Genomic DNA, 16,502 nt, shown 5'->3' on the forward strand with positions numbered 1-16,502 from the left:
AAAATAGATAAGTCCCCTGGGCCAGATGGGATTTATCCTAGGATTCTCTGGGAAGCCAGGGAGGAGATTGCTGAGCCTTTGTCCTTGATCTTTATGTCGTCTTTGTCGACAGGAATAGTGCCGGAAGACTGGAGGATAGCAAATGTTGTCCCCTTGTTCAAGAAGGGGAGTAGAGACAACCCTGGTAATTATAGACCTGTGAGCCTTACTTCGGTTGTGGGTAAAATGTTGGAAAAGGTTATAAGAGATAGGGTTTATAATCATCTTGAAAAGAACAAGTTGATTAGCGATACTCAACACGGTTTTGTGAAGAGTAGGTCATGTCTCACAAACCTTATTGAGTTTTTTGAGAAGGTGACCAAACAGGTGGATCAGGGTAAAGCTGTTGATGTGGTGTATATGGATTTCAGTAAGGCGTTTGATAAGGTTCCCCACTGTAGGCTATTGTAGAAAATAAGGAAGTATGGAATTGAAGGTGATTTAGCGGTTTGGATCAGTAATTGGCTAGCTGAAAGAAGACAGAGGGTGGTGGTTGATGGCAAATGTTCATCCTGGAGTTCAGTTACTAGTGGTGTACCGCAAGGATCTGTTTTGGGGCCACTGCTGTTTGTCATTTTTATAAATGACCTGGAAGAGGGTGTAGAAGGATGGGTTAGTAAATTTGCAGATGACGCGAAGGTCGGTGGAGTTGTGGATAGTGCTGAAGGATGTTATAGGATACAAAGGGACATAGATAAGCTGCAGAGCTGGGCTGAGAGGTGGCAGATGGAGTTTAATGCGGAAAAGTGTGAGGTGGTTCACTTTGGAAGGAGTAACAGGAATGCAGAGTACTGGGCTAATGGCAAGATTCTTGGTAGTGTAGATGAACAGAGAGATCTCGGCATCCAGGTACATAAATCCCTGAAAGTTGCCACCCAGGTTAATAGGGCTGTTAAGAAGGCATATGGTGTGCTAGCCTTTATAAGCAGGGGGATTGAGTTTCGGAACCACAAGGTCATGCTGCAGCTGTACATAACTCTGGTGCGGCCACACCTGGAGTACTGCGTGCAGTTCTGGTCACCACATTATAGGAAGGATGTGGAAGCTTTGGAAAGGGTTCAGAGGAGATTTACTAGGATGTTGCCTGCTATGGAGGGAAGGTCTTACGAGGAAAGGCTCAGGGAATTGAGGTTGTTTTCGTTAGAGAGGAGAAGGCTGAGAGGTGACTTAATAGAGACATATAAGATAGTCAGAGGGTTAGATAGGGTGGACAGTGAGAGTCTTTTTCCTCGGATGGTGATGACCAACACGAGGGGACATAGCTTTAAATTGAGGGGTGAGAGATATAGGACAGATGTCAGAGGCAGTTTCTTTACTCAGAGAGTAGTAGGGGTGTGGAACGCCCTGCCTACAATAGTAGTAGACTCGCCAACTTTAAGGGTATTTAAGTGGTCACTGGATAGACATATGGATGAAAATGGAATAGTGTAGGTCAGATAGCCTTCAGATGGTTTCACAGGTCGGCGCAACATCGAGGGCCGAAGGGCCCGTACTGCGCTGTAGTGTTCTATGTTCTATGTTCTATGTTCTATCTCCCCCCCCCCCTCCGCCCAGCCCTCAAACAAAAGCTAAAAATTGCAGCATTTTTACTTCGCGCTCATGAAGTGGACCAAACAGAAACACAACAGACACCTTACAGACGAGGATGGGATTTGAAGCCACGTGTACAGAGCACAATGGATTATTGTGCATCCCCTTAACCACGTGGTACAGCTGCTTTACTGCATGGCCCTTCAATATCCCTCAATCTGACATCTTTGAGTTTTTGTCGCCGTTGGGTGAAAATAAAACATGAATCTATGAGGAGAAACAGTAATGGCTCAGCAGTTGGGCTTGTGGCGCAACGGTAGCGCGTCTGACTCCTGATCAGAAGGTTGCGTGTTCAAATCACGTCAGGCTCAGGAATGTTTTCTGCAGCTGGTTTCAGGAATTTCTCTCTGTGTGGGAATGTTCGTTCAAAACCTCAATGCTGGCAACTTTTTCCGGATATTTCAGATTTACCCGCTCTGTTTATATTTGTGAGCAGTTCCATCAAACATTAGGAAACTCGGCTAGTTTCGTTGGTGGAGCATAAAACTACATCCCAGGGCCGTGCGCTCGAGCACCAAGTTGGGCGTTTCCATATTACTATCTTAGAGTATTGAACCAACTGTTTGGGTAGCACGGTAGCACAGTGGTTAGGACGGTCTTTTCACATCTCCAGGGTCCGATTCCCTGCTTGCGTCACGTTAAAAAGATCTCACCGCTCGTGGTTAAGACCCGAAGTGGTGGGCAGTTAAAAACAAGGATGTCGCCTTTTTCGGACGGAGATGAGGACATTTCTCACTCTCAATGAGCTGTGCGACTTTGGAACTCTGCCTCAGAAGGTGGCGGAAGCGGAACATGGATTTCTTTCAAGGCGGAGATGGGGAAATTCTTGTTTATCGGGGTTACATACAAACATTACATACAAACATTGCATTCAGCTAGTTACCTGGGTGCACAAGCGTGCGGTTTTTTATTTGATATATCAGTTCCACACAATGGTGAAACGGTCATAAAATGTCGTTCTCATTTCTTCACGTGTTCTCCACTGGTATATTCGCTGCAATAACTTCCCTGGGCACAAATCACGGCAGCACAAGTGGTTCACAGCGCCAGGGTTCCAGGTTCGATTCACTGTCTGTGCGGAGTCTGCACGTTCTGCCCGTGTCTGCGTGGGATTCCTCCGGGTGCTCCGGTTTTCTCCCACAGTGCGAAGACGTGGATTAGGTGGATTGGCCATGCTAAATTGCCCTTAGTTACCATACGGACCAGTCTTTAGAAATAGAAACCACATTCCGGCCCTGGGTCACTGCCAGTGTGGAGTTTGCACATTCTTCCCATGTCTGCGTGGGTTTCACCCCCACAACCCAAAGATGTGCAAGGTATGTGGATTGGCCACGCTAAATTGGCCCTTAATTGGAAAAAAAATAATAAGGGACTCTACATTTACACAGAAATAAGTAAATAGAAACGCCGAGCACAAAGGCACGGCCGCTATGGAAATTCGTCATAAAATCCTGAAACAGAAATGTACAATGTTGGATAACTCGGCTGGTCGGGCAGCATCTGTGGAGAGAGAAACAGAGTTACAGTTTCCAGCCCAGTATGCCCCGGCTTCCCATTCTCTGTTTCCCTCTCCACAGCTGCTGCCAGACCTGCTGAGATTTTCCGGCATTTTCTGATTTTATCACGGGACTACCCGCCAGCTCTGGGTGACTGACATGGACACGGTGGGCGGAATGGCCTCACCCTGTGATGTAACCATTCTGTGATTCTATAATTCTAAGCTGTTCCCGTATTTGAAACCTTCTATGCCTGTATCATTCTGGTGAATCTGCGTTGCCGCCGCTACATTAAAGTTCTGAAAACATTTTTGGAATCCCCCCATTCCCTCCTCCAGCAGATTATTGCCGGATAAATATCCTGATTCACTAAACTCCTCATTCTCTCGAACAATGAAATGTCGATTTGCTTTGGCACTACCCAATAGACAGACTGGTTCCTCTCCCACCACCCGGTCAATGCATTCCAATCGGAACAAGACTGAATTCTGAATTCTCGCCCTTCCGACACAACTCGATGCAATCCGGCCTCACAACTTGGACTGGATTGTCACATCAGTGATTCCAGATACATCTTGGAGAAATTAGTCCCACCTCGGAGAAAACAGGATGAAAAATCTGTTTTATGGATGATGATGGGATGCGCTCCCACAGCACAATGGATCAGCAGTCCGTCCCCTGAACACTCAGCCACCTCATCCCGCAAGCACGTTGGTCAAATCAAAGGTTTATCGGTTCCAAGTAACCATTGTATTCAGCCAGCGGCGTGGATGCACAAGCGTCCGTCTGTTTTTACTTGAGGATAAATTCAGAATCCCACACCATGATCAAACGACCTTTAAATACCGTGTCCGTTTCTTCACGTGTTCTGCAGTGATTCGCGGCAATAACGTCCCTGAATTTCCCGATTTCAGTCAATGACACCATCCGGGCTCGTCCGGGATTTGAACCCGGGACCTCTGGCATTTTACCGCAGCTGAGAATCAATGTCAATGTCAGGAGTGGGATTCGAACCCTGGTCTCCAGAGAAGACTGCGATCTGATGTAGCCAAACGGTTCGGTGGGGATTGCACCAAGTGGGGTGCTCTTTCCGAGGGTCAGTACAGACTCGATGGGCCGAATGATCTCCTTCTGCACTGGAGGGTGCTTGATTACTTAAACAGGGTGTAAACGGCAGCATCAGGACACAAGGACAGGTCTCAGGCCAAAGCAAGGGTCCTATGTAATGACACACAGAACATCAGAAATAAATACATTTATTGTGGACTGGTGCTATCTGCTGGCTGAACGGGAGCCGTCCGACACGGACACTTTCATTCAGGAACATTTTCAATTGGAGTGAAATAACATACACATAGTAAGACCTTTTTTTTCCGAAACAATTTATCAAACGAATGCAATGCATCAAAAGGATTCGACATTTGACAGTAAGTGATGGGGGTATCCTGGTGAGCAGAGCTGCCTTCCAAGCTAGTTGAAACGGGTTCGATTCCCGTCCATCGCAATAATAAATTGATCGGAAGCATTTGCGTGATTTCGTGGGTTTCGAACTGGAGAAAGTGAGGTGGCTGGAGGCAGGAATCTTCGCTTGTTGTAAATAGTCTGGTTGGATTGTTCACATCCGTCCGAGAGGGTAAACTGTGATCTCGGTTTCTATTGTGGTTTATTATTGGATATTGCTACATATCCTGTTGCATATCCTCTGTGGGTATTCCTGGAAATTTTTATATAATCTTTTCCCCTTCTCACTGTTAAAGGATTTGAAAACACTGAAAAACTCCTGGTCTATCTCTACCAAATGACATGACTGTGTTAATAAAACATAACTCACTCCAATCAGTGGAGATGTGATATTGACATCAATAATACTCACACCACAGCAGATGTTGTCTGTTTCCCTCAGAGAGGCAATTGAAGAGCTTCCCTATTTTGCTACTTTGAGCTTCACAATGTTGTAATGCTGTCTGCTTCATTCCTGGGACAAATGTCCGGATCACACTGGAAGCAAGACTTTGATACTAATTTACTGAAAGGAAAATGCGGATGTGCTGCAGGGTGATAGCGACATGTTTGCTTTTGGTGTGAGTGAGAATATAAATCGACCTCTGGGTTATGGGCCCAGAACGCTTCCGCTGCGCCACTCTGCTCCTTCGGTCCACTATGTTCGCAATAACTGCGCTGTGGTAGCCAGATACCGATGCACCTGCTCCATTTTTTTCTTCAACTGAAAACCCACGTGTTGTGAAGCTCACCCTGGCTGGACAATAACACAAACATCAGCACGGCTGTAACAGACAGAGAAAGACACACAGAGACTATCAGGGCACACACACAATGACACACAGAAAAGCAGAAAGAGACTATCAGGGAACACACACAATGACACACAGAAAAGCAGGAAGAGACTATCAGCGCACACACACAATGACACACAGAAAAGCAGGAAGAGACTATCAGGGGACACACACAATGACCCACAGAAAAGGTGCTGAGCAAAACAGCAAGATACTGAGATGGACAAACTGGTTATTTAGGAAAAGGGGGTTTCTGTTGCACAAAGATAGGCAATTAAATGTATTTCCTACTGTGTAACTGTACTCTCTGCTGTGTAACTGTTCTCTCTGCTGTGTAAGGCAAAAAAACCATAATGGGAGTTATGTACAGACCTCCTAACAGTGGTCAGGACCAGGGGCGCAACATGTACCGGGAAATAGAAAAGGCATGTCAGAAAGGCAAGGTCACGGTGATCATGGGGGACTTCAATATGCAGGTGGATTGGGTAAATAACGTAGCCAGTGGATCCAAAGAAAAGGAATTCATGGAATGCTTACAAGATGGCTTTTTGGAACAGCTTGTCATGGAGCCCACAAGGGAGCAGGCTATTCTGGACCTAGTGCTATGTAATGAACCAGACTTTATAAAAGATCTTAAAGTAAGGGAACACTTTGGAAGCAGTGATCATAATATGGTTGAGTTCAGTCTGCAGTTTGAAAGAGAGAAGGCAAAATCGGATGTAATGGTGTTACAGTTAAATAAAGGTAATTACGAGGGCATGAGAGAGGAACTGGCGAAAATCGACTGGAAGCAGACCCGAGTGGGGAAGACAGCAGAGCAAAAATGGCAGGAGTTTGTATGCATAATTGAGGACACTGTACAGAGGTTCATCCCCAAGAAAAGAAAGATTATCCGGGGAGGGATTAGACAGCCATGGCTGACAAAGGAGGTCAGGAAATGTATCAAAGAAAAAGAGAGATCCTATAAAGTGGCCAAAAGCACTGGGAAATCAGAAGATTGGGAAGGCTACAAAAACAAACAGAGGTTAACAAAGAGACAAATAAGGAAGGAGAGGATCAAATATGAAGGCAGGCTAGCCAGTAATATAAGAAATGATAGTAAAAGTTTCTTTCAATACATAAGAAACAAACGACAGGCCAAAGTAGACATTGGGCCAATTCAAACTGATTCCGGAAGGCTAGTGATGGGAGACGAGGAAATGGCTGGAGAACTTAATAAGTACTTTGTGTCTGTCTTCACAGTGGAAGACATGAGTAATATCCCAAAAATTAGAGAGGGTCAGGGGGCTGAGTTAAGTATGGTTGCCATTACAAAAGAGATGGTGCTAAAAAAGCTAAAAGGTCTTAAAATTGACAAATCTCCTGGCCCCGATGGGCTACCCCCTAGAGTTCTGAGGGAGGTGGCTGAAGAAATAGCGGAAGCGTTGGTTGAGATTTTTCAAAAATCACTGGAGTCAGGGAAAGTCCCGAACGATTGGAAGATCGCTGTTGTAACCCCCTTGTTCAAGAAAGGATCAAGACAAAAGATGGAAAATTATAGGCCAATTAGCCTAACCTCGGTTGTTGGTAAAATTCTAGAATCGATCGTTAAGGATGAGATTTCTAAATTCTTGGAAGAGCAGGGTCGGATTAGAACAAGTCAACATGGATTTAGTAAGGGGAGGTCGTGCCTGACGAACCTGTTAGCATTCTTTGAGGAGGTGACAAGTAGGTTAGACCAGGGAAACCCAGTGGATGTGGTCTATCTGGATTTCCAAAATGCCTTTGATAAGGTGCCACACAGGAGGCTGCTGAGTAAGGTGAGGGCCCATGGTGTTCGAGGTGAGCTACTGGCATGGGTTGAGGATTGGCTGTCTGACAGAAAGCAGAGAGTTGGGATAAAAGGTTCTTTTTCGGAATGGCAGCCGGTGACCAGCGGTGTCCCACAGGGTTCAGTGTTGGGGCCGCAGCTGTTCACCATATATATTAATGATCTGGATGAAGGGACTGGGGGCATTCTAGCGAAGTTTGCCGATGATACAAAGTTAGGTGGTCAGGCAGGTAGTGCTGAGGAAGTGGGGAGGCTGCAGAAGGATCTAGACAGTTTGGGAGAGTGGTGCAGGAAATGGCTGATGCAATTCAACGTGAGAAAATGTGAGGTCTTGCACTTTGGAAACAAGAATCCAAGCATAGACTACTTTCTAAACGGTGAGAAAATTCATAATGCCAAAAATACAAAGGGATCTGGGAGTGCTAGTCGAGGATTCCCTAAAGGTAAACATGCAGGTTGAATCTGTGATTAAGAAAGCGAATGCAATGTTGTCATTTATCTCAAGAGGGTTGGAATATAAAAGCAGCGATGTGCTACTGAGCCTTTATAAGGCTCTGGTTAGGCCCCATTTGGAGTACTGTGTCCAGTTTTGGGCCCCACATCTCAGGAAGGACATACTGGCACTGGAGCGTGTCCAGCGGAGATTCACACGGATGATCCCTGGAATGGCAGGTCTAACATATGATGAACGGCTGAGGATCCTGGGATTGTATTCATTGGAGTTTAGAAGGTTAAGGGGAGATCTAATCGAAACTTACAAGATAATACATGGCTTAGAAAGGGTGGACGCAAAGAAACTGTTTCCGTTAGGCAAGGAGACGAGGACCCGTGGGCACAGCCTTAGAATTAGAGGGGGTAAATTCAGAACAGAAATGCGGAGACATTTCTTCAGCCAGAGAGTGGTGGGCCTGTGGAATTCATTGCCGCGGAGTGCAGTGGAGGCCGGGACGCTAAATGGCTTCAAGGCAGAGATAGATAAATTCTTGATGTCGCGAGGAATTAAGGGCTACGGGGAGAATGCTGGTAGGTGGAGTTGAAATGCCCATCAGCCATGATTGAATGGCGGAGTGGACTCGACGGGCCGAATGGCCTTACTTCCACTCCTATGTCTTATGGTCTTATGGTCTTATGGTAACTGAGCTCTCTGCTGTGTAACTGTTCCCTCTGCTGTGTAACTGTGCTCTCTGCTGTGTAACTGTTCCCTCTGCTGTGTAACTGTGTTCTCTTCTATGTAACTGTGCTCTCTGCTGTGTAACTATACTCTCTGCTGTGTAACTGTTCCCTCTGCTGTGTAACTGTGCTCTCTGCTGTGTAACTGTTCCCTCTGCTGTGTCACTGGGCTCTCTGCTGTGTAAATGTGCTCTCTGCTGTGTCACTGTTCCCTCTGCTGTGTCACTGTTTCCTCTGCTGCGCAACTGTGCTCTCTGCTGTGTAACTGTTCTCTCTGCTGTGTCACTGTTCTGTCTGCTGTGTAACTGTGCTCTCTGCTGTGTCACTGTTCCCTCTGCTGTGTCACTGTGCTCTCTGCTGTGTAACTGTTCTCTCTGCTGTGTCACTGTTCTGTCTGCTGTGTAACTGTGCTCTCTGCTGTGTCACTGTTCCCTCTGCTGCGTAACTGTGCTCTCTGCTGTGTAACTGTTCTCTCTGCTGTGTAACTGTGCTCTCTGCTGTGTCACTGTTCCCTCTGCTGCGTAACTGTGCTCTCTGCTGTGTAACTGTTCTCTCTGCTGTGTCACTGTTCCCTCTGCTGTGTCACTGTTTCCTCTGCTGCGTAACTGTGCTCTCTGCTGTGTAACTGTTCTCTCTGCTGTGTCACTGTTCTGTTTGCTGTGTAACTGTGCTCTCTGCTGTGTCACTGTTCCCTCTGCTGTGTCACTGTGCTCTCTGCTGTGTCACTGTTCTCTCTGCTGTGTCACTGTGCTCTCTGCTGTGTCACTGTGCTCTCTGCTGTGTATCTGCTCTCTGCTGTGTAACTGAGCTCTCTGCTGTGTCACTGTTCTCTCTGCTGTGTCACTGTGTGCTCTCTGCTGTGTCACTGTGCTCTCTGCTGAGTAACTGTTCTCTCTGCTGTGTAACTGTTCTCTCTGCTGTGTAACTGTGCTCTCTGCTGTGTCACTGTGCTCTCTGCTGTGTCACTGTGCTCTCTGCTGAGTAACTGTTCTCTCTCTGCTGTGTAACTGAGCTCTCTGCTGTGTAACTGTTCTCTCTGCTGTGTAACTGAGCTCCCTGCTGTGTAACTTCTCTCTGCTGTGTAACTGTTCTCCCTGCTGTGTAACTGTTCTCTCTGCTGTGTAACTGTGCTCTCTGCCGTGACTCTGCCGGTGACAGATCTTCACTGTGGTTGTCTCAAATCATTCCCTGTTGTGGAAATGTGTTCCCGGTTGTGGAAATATAATCCGTCTGAAGCAGAACCTTTCTCCGCCATTACTGAGACGAAGTTCCAATCCCAGATTTATCAAATCTTCTCACTAAAGATTAGTTCATGCATCTGGATTCCCAGTCCAGGGACAGAATCTTGTGTTCCTGTTATCAAAACAGCTCGTTCACCTGCACATTCTCAGACAGCAATGAGGAACCGCCCAACGTGGGGCTCGAACCCACGACCCTGGGATTAAGAGTTCCATGCTCTACCGACTGAGATAGCCGGGCTGCGGCCAAACGCGTCATTAACCCTCTTCCTGAGGAATTTAGAATTTGCTAAGCAGCGAACTTTGTGTCAAATAGTTTCCTAAAATTCCGAATTATTCTTTAGTCACAGTCGCTGGTAGCAGGGCTCGAACCTGCTGGGGAAAGTCCAACACCTTCACCACTCGATCATCGCAGCTATATTCAGTAGGTCATTCATTAATAATATGGTCGATATAAACCATTATAAAACCAGCCTGGAATCACTCCAGGAAGTTTTTGCATTCCTGCGATGATCGCAGGAATCGCAGGAAACACCCGGTGTTTGTGTGAGGAGCGGTTGAATCGGCCTTAAAAATGACCATTGGATTTGGTGAGAAGCCTTGAGAGACTCGAAATTCCCGGCTCCCCAAACGCACAATTCCACTGATTCAATTGTTTGCGTAAACAAATCAGTTCTGTTGGAAATATCCTAGAACTTCATTTTTGCTTCACATGGAAGAGCTCCGAACTTCCCAGACCAGATCCAATTAAAGCAATTCAATCAGGGAAACTGACAGCACAGAAGGAGACCTGTGCAGACCGAATGGTCACGTGGGGAGGGGGAGTGGGGAGGGGAGGGGGAGGGGGGGAGGGGTTTAGGGGAGGGGGGAGTGGGGAGGGAGTGGAGGTGGGAGGGTGTGGGGGAGGGGGGGAGGTGGTGAGGGGGAGGGAGGGGGGGTGGGAGGGGGAGGGAGGGGGGGAGGGGGAGGTGGGAGGGGAGGGGGAGGGGGGAGGGGAGGGGATGGGGGAGGGGAGGGGGTGGGGGAGGGGAGGGGAGGGGGGAGGGGAGGAGGGGAGGGGAGGGGGGAGGGGAGGGAGGGGGGGAGGGGGAGGGGAGGGGGAGGGGAGGGGGGAAGGGGGGAGGGGGGAGGGGGAGGGATTGGGGGAGGGGGAGGGGAGGGGGAGGGGAAGGGGAGGGGAGGGGGGAGGGGGGGAGGGGGAGGGGGAGGGGAGGGGGGAGGGGTGAGGGGAGGGGGAGGGGTGGAGGGGATAGGGTGGATATGTGGGTTTGAGTAGGGTGACCATGGCTCGGCACAACATTGAGGGCCGAAGGGCCTGTACTGTTCTATGTTCTCGCATTTTTGAAACCCTCGAAACAAGGATCAGCGTATCAGGGTGGCCGAGCGATCTAAGGTGCTGCGTTAAAATCGCAGTTTCTTCTGGAGGCGTGGGTTCGAATCCCACTCCTCATGTTGACTTTTCCTCCCCAAGGTTAAACCTCTCCAACAAGATTTTCAACCTCAGGAAGATCCAATACCTCCCTTTCAATGGAAAAGCGTTCGTCTCAGGCCATGGGATTCCTGCTTAAATACGCACAGCAAGACCCCACAGGCAAAAGCCCAGTTGATGACTGGATAATCTGCTCCAGTGACTCTCGTTGAGGAATTAATATTGATCCCAGGACTCCGGGTAAAATTCGTCTTCTCTTGTTGTAAATAGTCTGGTTGGTTGGGTTGTTCACATCCCTCCGGGAGGGGAAGTTGGGAACTCGGATTCTATTGTGATTTTTTTGCTCCATGAAGCTTTACTTCCTTATTGGCCTCCTGTGAGGTATTGCTGGAGATCGCTATTTATCTATATTGCCCGTCTGTGGGGTACTACTGGATAACGTTTCCAGTCCAGCTATGGAATAGGGTCATCTGGACACAAAACTTTCGCTCTTTTCTCTCCATACTGATGCTGAGATTTTAAAGCATTTTCTCTGTGGTTCCCTATTTGTGAGTTTTACAATGTTGTAATGTGTCAAGTTATCTCCTTCATTCCTTGGACATATGTCGGGATGAGACTGCAAGAAAGATTCTGATAGGTATTTGCTGCAAAGCAAACAGGAACGTGCGTTATGTTTCCTTTTGGTGTGAGGGAGAATGTAAATAGCCGAGATTAGCCCCGTTTCCTCGAACTCGGGCTGATGGCCCAGCACGCTTCCGCTGCGGCTCTCTGCTCCTGAAACCAGGAGTTACGACATCACTGCCCTGTGGTAGCCAGACAACTATTCACTTCCTCATTTGTTCTTTCAGCAAGAACACACGTTTGAGCGGACTGATTCTGGTCAGCATAGTTCAGATATTTATCTTTCGTTCTGAATGGTTGTTCTGTGAAGGTGATGTGATTTTTGTTCTGTGACGTTGTTCTGATGGGAAAGTGGGGAGTGACTGGAGTGATTCATTCCTTCATAGAAGGAAGTTTGGGGCGGCAGTTTCACCTCTCTGGGAGCATTGATCAACCTGTTGCTGATTTAGAATCATAGAATTTACAGTGCAGAAGGAGGCCATTCAGCCCATCGAGTCTGCACCGGCTCTTGGAAAGAGCACCCTACCCAAGGTCAATAGCTCCACCCTATCCCCATAACCCAGTAACCCCACACAACACTAAGGGCAATTTTGGACACTAAGGGCAATTTATCACGGCCAATCCACCTAACCCGCACATCTTTGGACTGTGGGAGGAAACCGGAGCTCCCGGAGGAAACCCACGCACACACGGGGAGGATGTGCAGACTCCGCACAGACAGTTACCCAAGCCGGATTCGAAACTGGGACCCTGGCGCTGTGAAGCGATTGTGCTATCCACAATGCTACCGTGCTGCCCCATTTCTTCAAACTTTGCCTCAAGTCCGACCCCGGAGAAAGCCAACCATGAGCAGAGTGGCGCAGCGGAAGCGTGCTGGGCCCAGAAGTCGGTGATCGAGACCATCCTCTGCTAATTATTTTCTCACTCACAACAAAAGCAAACAAGTCGCTATCACCCAGCAGCACATCCGACTTTTTCTTTATTGGTATCAAACCTTTACTTTCTGTCTGATCCGCTCTTTGACACCTGTTCTTCAGCTAACGTAGCCATGCTGGCCACGCAAAATGGCCACTGAGCCAAACTAAAATGGAAGACAGAAGGAAAAGCCTGTTTAGTGAGAACAGACAGTCTGCTCTCAACTAATTAGCATTTTGCATTCTGCAGCAGCAGAAACCAGTTTGGGCTCAGGTGAAAAGACCTTAGCTAGGTGCAAATGGCAAAACGCTTTGCATGCTAATGAGGCCATCAGACTTGAACACCCACACAATAGATACATTTGGTTCTGAATGGACACATTCTAATCAAGACCCAGACATCGAGGCACCAGAAACCTCCAAACAAAAGGACATAAGAAACGCCCCCTCCATCACGGAGACCCCCTCGCATTGGGGAATTAATCCAGTATCGATAAGAAATTGATCCAATAGGTAGAGCCCGCCCAAGAAGAGGGAAGGACAATGGAACCCCTATAAAAGATAGGGACCTCGTGTTGTCCGGTCTGTTTTTCCGTGCTCCGGCTCTGACCACTACTTTGAAGATCCACTGACTCCAGCCGTTGAGCACCAGCCGCCGAACCGTAAGTGCCAGTACGACGCTCGCTACGCGAGCTAAGCCCGCTAGAACCCCCAGTGACCAGAACGCTTGCTGAAGGTTGCAGCCCCAAGACCAGGACGAAGGCCTCGCTCCCTGACCTTGCCTGTTCCTGTTAGATAAGTATTCTGATTACTTTAGTTTAGTCATAGCTTAGTCTCTTAGTGTGTGCATGAATATTTATTATTACTGTATAATAAATATTATCGTTTGGACCTTACTAATCGGTTTATCGTCTTTATTACTTTGAACTTGACCTTGGAATACTAGTGACGTTGTCTATACGGCAACTGGCGACTCCTAGAGCTGAATAATTACATACAACAGAGCCTAGTAGTGTTAAGCACACGTCGAATTCGGAGGCGTGTTAATACACTCCAATAAACGCGTTTTACGACCACAGTAAAACGTGCAACACTACCCACAGTACAGTCGAGGTGACTAAGTTGAATTCTCGCAGAACACTCTTCTGCCGCCTCCACTGGATGAACGTTCTCCTGTTTGGACACTAGAGGGGTTCTTCGGCTACTTGTCTGTGAAAGCAGCACCGGAAGCAGCTGTGGGGAGAGATTCTAGTCGTCAGATTGCAACTCTCCAATCGGTACTTCACATCGCTCAGATCTTAGACTCTCAATATCTTCGTTTGAGGAATAGGCAGAGCGGGAATTCGGCCCTTATTGATTGGAGCAAACTAATCAATGCAGCAATGAGAAGCTCCTTAACCCCCAGCGGCTTGGACAGGGATGGCATCAGATACAGGACTCTGGCTGGGGTTCAAATGTCGGAAAAGCATATCTTGCTTGAAATTAAATGACGATGATAGAATTTACGTCGATTTGTGCACGGATTTTAGTTTCGACTTCAACGCATCAGGATGGCCGAGCGGTCTAAGGCGCTGCGTTCAGGTTGTAGTCTCTTCTGGAAACTTGGGTTCGAATCCCAGTCCTGATATTGACTTTTCCTCCACGATGTTAAATTTCTCCAGCAAGATTTTCAACCTCAGCACATCTGCCTTTTTCTTAATTAGTATCAAAGTTTTGCTTTCAGTCTGATCCGTTCCTTGACACTTGTTTCTTCAGCTACCCACAGTGCCGTCGAGGTGACGCAGATGATTTCTCCCAGCATGCTCTGCCGCCACTTGTACTGGACGAACGTTCTCCTGTTTGGATCCTGGAGGTTTTCTTCGGCGACTTGTCTGTGAAAGCAGCACCGGAAGCAGCTGTGGGGAGAGATTCCCGTTGCTAGGTTGCAACTCTCCAATTGGATACCGCATGTTGCTCGGATCTTACACTCTCAATACCTTCTTGTGAGGAAGAGGTCGGGCGGCAGTTCAGTCCTTGCTGATTGGAGCAAACTGATCAATGCCGCAATTAGAAGCTCCTTAAGCCCCTGCGGCTTGGGGAAGGATGGCACTCAGATACAGGACACTTTCTGTGGTTCAAAAATAGTAAAAACACATCTAGTTTCTAATCAAATGACGATGAAGATAGAATTTAAGCCGAGTTTTGCGCGGAGCGTTCCTTTATTGACGCGACGCGAAGTGACGCGAAGTGTCAGGATGGCCGAGGATTCTAAGGCGCTGCGTTGAGGTCGCAGTCTTTTCTGGAAGCGTGGGTCCGAATACCACTCCAGACATTGTCTTTTCCTCCACGAGGTTACATTTCTCCAGCAAAATGTCCAACCCCAGGAAGATTACTCGATAATGCTTTACTTGCTTATTGGCCCCCTGTGAATTATTCCTGGAAAACGTTGTATATCTATTTTGTCCGTCTGGGGGGGTCCTACTGGAACGCGCTTCGAGTCCAGCTTTGACAACGGTTCACGTGGTCTCGAAACGTTAGCTCTTTTTCTCCACAGTTGCTGCCATACATGTTGAGATTTTACATCATGTTCTCTGTGGTTCCCTGCCCTGTTTGTGAACTTTACAATGTTGTAATGTGTAATGCTGTCTCCATCTTTCCTGGTACAAATGTCGGGATGAGACTGCAAGCTATACTCTGATAGGCATTTGCTGCAAAACAAACAGGAAGGTGCGTTATGTTTTTTTCTGTGAGTGAAATGGCAGAGAATGGCCTTGATTCCTCAACCTCTGGGTGATGGCCCAGCGCGCTTCCGCAGCTCCACTCTGCTCCTTAAACCAGGAGCTACGACATTGCCGCCCTGCGGTAGGCAGACAACTATTCGCTACCACATTTTTTCTTTCAACAAGAACACACGTTTGAGCAGACTGACTCTGGTCAACACCGTTCAGATATTTTACTTTCGTGCTGAATTGATGTTCTGTGAAGGTGATGTGTTTTCTTCTGTGACGTGGTTCTGATGGGAAAGTGGGGCTTGACTGGAGTCACCTTTATACAAGGAAGTCGGGGGCGCGAGTTTCCCTTCGCTGGGAATATTGATCAACCTGTTTCTAATTTCTTCAAAGTTTGCCTGAAGTCCAAGAGCGGAGTGAATCACCGCGGAGTAGAGTGGCGCAGCGGTCGCGAGCTGGGCCCGTAGCCCAGAGGTCGATGGATCGGAAACCCTTCACTTCCACCAAAAGCAAGCAAATCGGTGTCACCCAGCAGTACTTCTGACTTTTCCTTTATTAGTCAGCATTTTCTCCATGGTTCCCCATTTGTGAGCATTTCAATGTTGCAATGTATCACGCTGTCTCCTTCATTCCTGGGACAACTGTATGGATGAGACTGCAAGCAAGATTCTGATAGGTATTTTCTACAAAGTAAACAGGAAAGTGCGTTCTGTTTACTTTTTTGTGAGTGAGAATGTAAATAGCAGAGAATAGCCTGGATTCCTGGACCTCTGGGTGATGTCTGCACGCTTCCACTACGCCTGAAAACAGGAGCTCTGACATTACTGCCCTGCGGTAGCCAGATAACTATTCACTTCCTCATATTTTCTTTCAACAAGAACACACGTTTGTACAGACTTCCACTGGTCAGCATAATCCAGATATTTTACTTTCTTGCTGGACGGTCATCCTGTGAAGGTGATGTGTTTTCTTCTGTGACGTTGTTCTGATGGGGAAAGTGACTGGAGGCACCTTTCTGGAAGGCGGTTCCGGGCGGCAGTTTCCCTTCTCTGGGAATATTGATTAACCTGATACTGATTTCGTCAGATATTAATTAAAATGCGACTCTGATGGGATTCGAACCCACAACCTTTGAATTCCTGATCAGGACAGCGACTAGAAGTCCAACGCGCTATCCGTTGCGCCACAGAGCC

General features: G+C 47.6%; 3 non-coding genes across 3 annotated transcripts; 1 reads left to right on the forward strand and 2 right to left on the reverse strand.

The window, feature by feature from the left end:
* The first annotated feature begins 1,868 nt into the window (after positions 1 to 1,868).
* Positions 1,869 to 1,940, forward strand: trnar-ccu. Its single transcript has one exon. It is a non-coding gene; the product is annotated as a tRNA-Arg (tRNA).
* Positions 1,941 to 9,805: 7,865 nt separating this feature from the next.
* trnak-cuu lies at positions 9,806 to 9,878 on the reverse strand. The gene has a single exon. It is a non-coding gene; the product is annotated as a tRNA-Lys (tRNA).
* A 6,532-nt stretch (positions 9,879 to 16,410) lies between these two features.
* Positions 16,411 to 16,502, reverse strand: trnar-ucu. Its single transcript is given in 2 exon segments — positions 16,411 to 16,446; positions 16,466 to 16,502. It is a non-coding gene; the product is annotated as a tRNA-Arg (tRNA).

This window comes from Scyliorhinus canicula, chromosome 27, assembly GCF_902713615.1.
Source record: "Scyliorhinus canicula chromosome 27, sScyCan1.1, whole genome shotgun sequence".
NCBI lineage: Eukaryota > Metazoa > Chordata > Chondrichthyes > Carcharhiniformes > Scyliorhinidae > Scyliorhinus > Scyliorhinus canicula.